Genomic DNA, 6144 nt, shown 5'->3' on the forward strand with positions numbered 1-6144 from the left:
TTAAATAAACCTTTACTTTCTTTGCTACAAACTCCTGTTCACATTAAATGCATGCAGGCAAATGGTCCCTTTAGTATGGTAACAAAGTTAGTTTATTCCCATGTTTAAAAAACCTGACTTTCAATTCAGAAATCACAGCAAAGAAAAATAAGGTACACATCAACTTGGTTATAGTTACGATTTTCACTAGTCTAGAAAATACACTAATTACAGACTCATTAGTATGCAACTTTACCAAAACTTCCTATCAGACCACCAAAGTCTAGCATTGAACTTTCACCACTATTTTCATCTTTAAATATCATAGGGCACAAGCCATTTATCTTGGGAAAAAATCAGAAGCCCCTAGATCAGTGGTTCTCAACCTTCCTAATGCCACAACCCTTTAATACAGTTCCTCATGTTGTGGTGACCCCTAACCATAAAATTATTTTCGTTGCTACTTCATAGCTGTAATGTTTCTACTATTATGAGTCATAATATAAATATCTGATATGCAGGATGTATTTTCATTGTTATAAATTGAACATAATTAAAGCATAGTGATTAATCACAAAAACAATATGTAATTATATATGTTTTCCGATGATCTTAGGCGACCCCTGTGAAAGGGTCGTTCGACCCCCAAAGGGGTCGCGACCCACAGGTTGAGAACCATTGCCCTAGATGAAGCCAAGAATTTTTCTATCATCATTACCTATAACATATGCAAATAAGCTGAAACAGGTCTGCTGCACTTCATGATTCCCTCAATTTATGGTAATTTGTGTTCAACTGTGATTCACAAGCTGCCGAAAACTCATCAATACACTACTTAGATTCAAACAAAATTTTAAAACAATGCTATTTATGACAAATAACAGATGAAAATGCTAAGATTTCCACTATAACATATTATTTTAATTTGAATGATCCTTTATGACTGAATTGCAGGTGGTTATAACTTGCAAATTAAGTTGTCAGAAATTAGGCTGATGTGACCCAAGTAACCAGATTTTCACAGAATTTACAATGAAAGCTGCATTTTGAGGCTTCAAACTTTATTGATGTCCTGGGTAAGAATTTTTTTTTTTTTTTGCAGCCTGTCCAAACAACAGCACTAATTGAATATTGTCAATTTAGAGAACAAGTGGTTAACATCCCTGGTTCAACACTAATTAACTGGTAGAAGTGCTTGACCAGGGTATTATTTCTTGACCTTTTCAGTGTCCTCTCACTAAAAACGATTACTTTAATACCAACTCAACTAACAGCACAGAAACACTGTTCGAAATGAAACCCAAGAGAAATTTTTCAACTTATATGAACAACAAATACCTCTAGGGTCAATAAATATCCGAACTTCACACAGAGGTTCATTCAGTCATAAATGTGTAAAATGATTCAAGTTAGCTTTGAAGATCTGAGCAAAATACTCAGTAATAATCCAGTTTAGAGGAATGAACAATGCGATCACACTCTACCTTGCAGATTCTACCCTAGCTGACAATTTTTTTTCTGTTGTTTATTGTAGAATTGCAGTTTCTCTCCTAAATCGATGCCTCCCACTGCTTTATTCATGTATTGGTACGTTCTAGCCAGACGGGGCAGGAACGCACAAAGAAATATATGTCAGAGAAAATGTTCTATAAACCGAAAAAGTAAACAACTTTCTTTATAAACTTCAAAAACAATATCCCACTCACAAGTGGGGTTAAAAAAAAACTTTGTTGTTAATCTGCACTTATGTATGTCATCTCGTCCCGTCGGTACAGTTTATCTGGGTCCCACTACGCACCCACCGACAGAAGCCCTCAAAGTGAAAGCCAGTGACGCGGAGGGAAAGGTAATAGCGAGAAAGCGCCAACGGCTTCGGGAAACGCACCTGGTCATCCGGTCAGTAGGGTCAGTAGAAGCAGCGGGCGTGCAGGAAGGGCATGCTTAACCCTTCCTCGAACAACTTCAGCAACTCCACCAGTTCCTTCTGTGTGTTACCCATGAGGAGAATGCAGTGGCACAGGTGACAGAGGAGGACCGACCCCAATATGGCTTCGGTGTCGTCGTCCTGGATATCCACGTTGATCACATTCACCGGCTTCCGCATCACACTCTGCCTTTCATTCAGCTCCCTTACCACGCGCCAGAACACACTCTCTTCGCAGGTGAGGATCAGGTCGAACATATCGTAACAGTTCTGGAACCTTTCCGGCCGGGGCTTGATTCGCTTGTTTCTCTGCAGCATGCCCAAAATGCCGGTATGCCTGTAGAGATCTTCGTCTTTCCGAATGAGATCTTCGTACATCTGCTCATAGGTGGTTTGGAAATCATACACGTTGGGCATGTAGGGCGTTGGCCCCGGAAGCCTCACGGAAGATCCTGTGCCAAAGGACCGGACGCGGAGGAATCCCTGTCTTCTAAGCATGCAGTGGGCCTCCATGCTCCGGTTCTGGTTGCTGGAGCACACAACGGCCAGCCGCAGCCGCGATTTGGCCTTGGCCATACTGTCCTGCTCCATTGGTTCCTCATCAGGAAGGTAGTGGCCAAGGTTCCTGGCAGCCATGGTGGGTGGTGGCAGCGGTGGTAGTAGCGGCAGTTGGGGTAACGGCAGCTCTTTACAGTTGCAGGACACACAGCAACGACCTGCGCCAGCCCAGGACCCAGCGACTTCTGTGGCGCAGGCTGTGGCGCAGGCGTATAAGCAGGTGCCAGAGCGCCCCGCCCCCACTCCCCACGCAGGCCCAGAGCAGGCGTGTCTCTCCCAGCGCCCCTCCCCCCCCAACCTCCAACGGTCGTAAGAAGCCCCACCTCCAACGGTCGTTAAGAAGCCCCACCTCCAACGGTCGTAAGAAGGCCCACCCCACGGGCATGCGCACAACTGCCTTGGGCATCTGGCAGAAGCCCAAGTTCCTCGTAGGGACTTTCCACGGCACGGACACATTTCCTTTCTCAATAACTTTAATCTGGGAATACCTACAGCCTTCACTGTCGGGATTTTCTTAATTGCATGATTTCCTGAACAGGGAATTTTGCAGGTCTGTTTCATTGTGGAGGACTGATCCACTAGTACTTTTTTTTGCTGCACCTACAATGTTCACATATGAAAACCAGTGGAGCTCAGGACATGGAAAGGAAAGGGAAATAACCACTGTTGAATATGATGTACTAAATGCATAGTTTGACCCACTTCGATTTTCACAAAGAAGCCCGCAACTACAATTAGTACGCACTAATTTCCAGCTGGTTTGTCCCCTAATGAGTCTAGAACAATGTCAGACACACAGCAAGTTCTCGGGTGATGTTTATTAAATGATGACCAAATGATTCCAAAATCTATAATATTTTAAGTTACCTTCTAGTACAGCGATTTTCAAAGGGTGTTGCAGAAAAAACACCGGAGCGCCTTTAAGAATTTTTCTGGGCTGGATGTGGGGCACGGCTGACACCGAGGCCCCGGGGCAGGGCTTTATGAGGGTCCCCGTGGCTGCTGGAGCCACAGCTAGGGAAGAGGCCACAGGGAACCAGGGCCGTGGAGGTGCAGAGGGGCCCCTGATAGATCGTGGGGCTGGGAGGAACGGACTCGGAGAGTGCTGCTTCAGGTGCTCGCCAAGGCACCGATTTGGCGAATTACATAGCCGCCATGTTTGAGAACTACACTGCGCGCTTTGACACAGACAAGCGTCCCCAACATGCGGGACACTTCCAGTGCCTCTTACTTTGATAACGTCCAGCCCCTGGCCTGTCCTAATTCAGACACTGCTCATCTGCTTCGACATCAGTGCACCACAGATACTGGACAGTGTGCACAAGAAGTGGCAAACGGAGACTCAGGAGTTTTGCGCCAATGCCGAGGTGTGCTGGTTGGCTGTAGACTGGCCATGCAACCCATCTGGCCACACTGCGGGAGCTGTCCAAACGGCAGTGTATCCCAGTTACACATGAGCGGGGCACTGTGCTAGCCAGCCACGCAGCTAGGGGCCATGTCCTAGGTAGAGTGCTCCTCCCAGCCCTCTGAGTGCAGTGATAGGATGTCTTCCACGTGCACACAGTGGCCACCCTTGCCATGGCCACAGGCAGCTGCGTACCAACTCACGCTGGGGACTGCGTCTATCCGCCCGGCCAGTGGAACCAAAACAAAGGCAAGATACACAAGGACTGAGCCAAGAGTTGCAAGTGTCAGGGGCTGTGAGAAGCCAGTGTCAGGAGGAGTAGCAAAGGGCATCATTTTTCCCCTGCCTGCTCCCTGGCTTCCTGACCTCCTGACTCTGGCTGGGACTTTAGGGCAGGCTGAGTGAGCAATTCTCCTAGGCAAGAGACCCAGAGGCAGAGGGTGCCACCATTCCCACATCCTCATCCCCTCCTCTCCACAGAAAGTTGAGGGAGCTAGCAGGGTAGGCATCTGGGCCTGGAGCTGGGAAGGGGAAGGAAGGGTGGTGAGGTATGGGGGGGTGGGGGAGAGCTGCCATCAGGCAGTGACCACGGTTGAGTGTCAGTATATGAAGGATGCCTTCCCTCCCCACCACCAGTCCCCGTATCCTGGTCCTGGCTTCATCCCTGAGGAAAGTGTCCATTCCATGACCTTCCCTTTTCCTCTTCTCTCACTTATACAGCTGTTATCACTCCTCCTAACCTCCAGACAACATGCACTAAACTAAAAATTGAGCCTTGCCGAAACCGGTTTGGCTCGGTGGATAGAGCATCAGCTTGCGGACTGAAGGGTCCCAGGTTCGATTCCGGTCAAGGGCATGTACCTGGGTTGCGGGCACATCCCCAGTAGGAGATGTGCAGTAGGCAGCTGATCGATGTTTCTCTCTCATCAATGTTTCTAACTCTCTATCCCTCTCCCTTCCTCTCTGTAAAAAAATCAATAAAATATATTTAAAAAAATAAGAAATATAATAAAAAGTTGAGAACCCCCACCCTCATATACCCACCAGTCCTAGTTCTCCCCTCTCTTCCCCCAACAACCCCCAATAAAGGCCATGTCCATGGAAAAAATTATAAAACATGCAATAACTGACAATTTAGTGAGAAGCACTGACCTCTTTTCCCTTAGACTGCCAACTTAAAAAATGATAACAACCAACACAATAGCAATCCAGTGTGAATGAATAAAAATTATACCTATTTTTTATGTCAGATCAGCAAAAAAATATATTTTGGTGTGCCACAGAATTTTAGTAGTTAGTCTGTGTCTGCAATGACATGAGAAAGGTTGAAAATCACTGTTCTAGTATCTTAATCTCTCAACCCCACCCAATCAGAAGCCATCTCTTCCTTTTTGACCTGGTCAAACAGCTTATTGCCTCTGATTACACTGCTGCTTCTGGCTTAGTAGCATTAGTTATTTTGCATTTCTCAGGTTTTCTTTACCATAACATAAACTCTTTCAGGGTGCATTGTCCATATTTTCCAAGCAACCTAACTTAATGGCTCATTAATGACAGCCTTCATACGTATGTTTATTGAACATCTTCTCTATCCCAGCTACTTTGTTAGTGAGGGGAACCAAAATTTGCTACCCTCCCCAAAAAAATACCCAAGATGTTGATTTTTTTTGTTGTTCTCAAAAATAAAAAATATATATGATCTGTCCTCTCACAGAAGAAACAAACCCGAAAGAAAAAATATTAACAATAAAGTCCATGAAGCTTCACATCCTCTTAAGGCATTCATTGTCAAGTTCAGTGTCAGGAGCAACAGGGAACTACCGGGTCTGGCCTGCCCAGAGTCCCTCTAGGCCAGTGGTTCTTAACCTTCTAGCCCTTTAAATACAGTTCCTCATGTTGTGACCCCAACCATAAAATTATTTTCGTTGCTACTTCATAACTGTAATTTTGCTACTGTTATGAATCATAATGTAAATATCTGATATGCAGGATGGTCTTAGGTGACCCCTGTGAAAGGGTCATTCGATGCCAAAGGGGTTGCGGCCAACAGGTTGAGAACCACTGCTCTGGGCAGAGTGTAGTGGGATTACAAACTTGCAGTCAAAGGGTGAGTGGTAGTTGATCCCAACCTCCTGGAACACCTGATGGAGAATGCCAATGTCGCACAAACAGACACGGCCCGCATGCTCTCCCCCTGGGAGAGGCAATCCCAGAGCCAGTGACCACTTGGCATCAATGCCCTGTTCGGCTTCATGCACTGGAGGATCTATGCTGAGTA

The 6144-nt window shown here is 45.9% G+C and overlaps 2 pseudogenes; one reads left to right on the plus strand and one right to left on the minus strand.

Annotated features, from left to right (window-relative positions):
- Positions 1-1885: 1885 nt before the first annotated feature.
- On the minus strand, positions 1886-2539 carry LOC102770264 (annotated as a pseudogene).
- LOC102770551 lies at positions 2538-4165 on the plus strand (annotated as a pseudogene).
- The last annotated feature ends 1979 nt before the right edge of the window (positions 4166-6144 follow it).

Source organism: Myotis davidii, unplaced genomic scaffold (assembly GCF_000327345.1).
Source record: "Myotis davidii unplaced genomic scaffold, ASM32734v1 scaffold1416, whole genome shotgun sequence".
In the NCBI taxonomy this organism is placed as follows: domain Eukaryota; kingdom Metazoa; phylum Chordata; class Mammalia; order Chiroptera; family Vespertilionidae; genus Myotis; species Myotis davidii.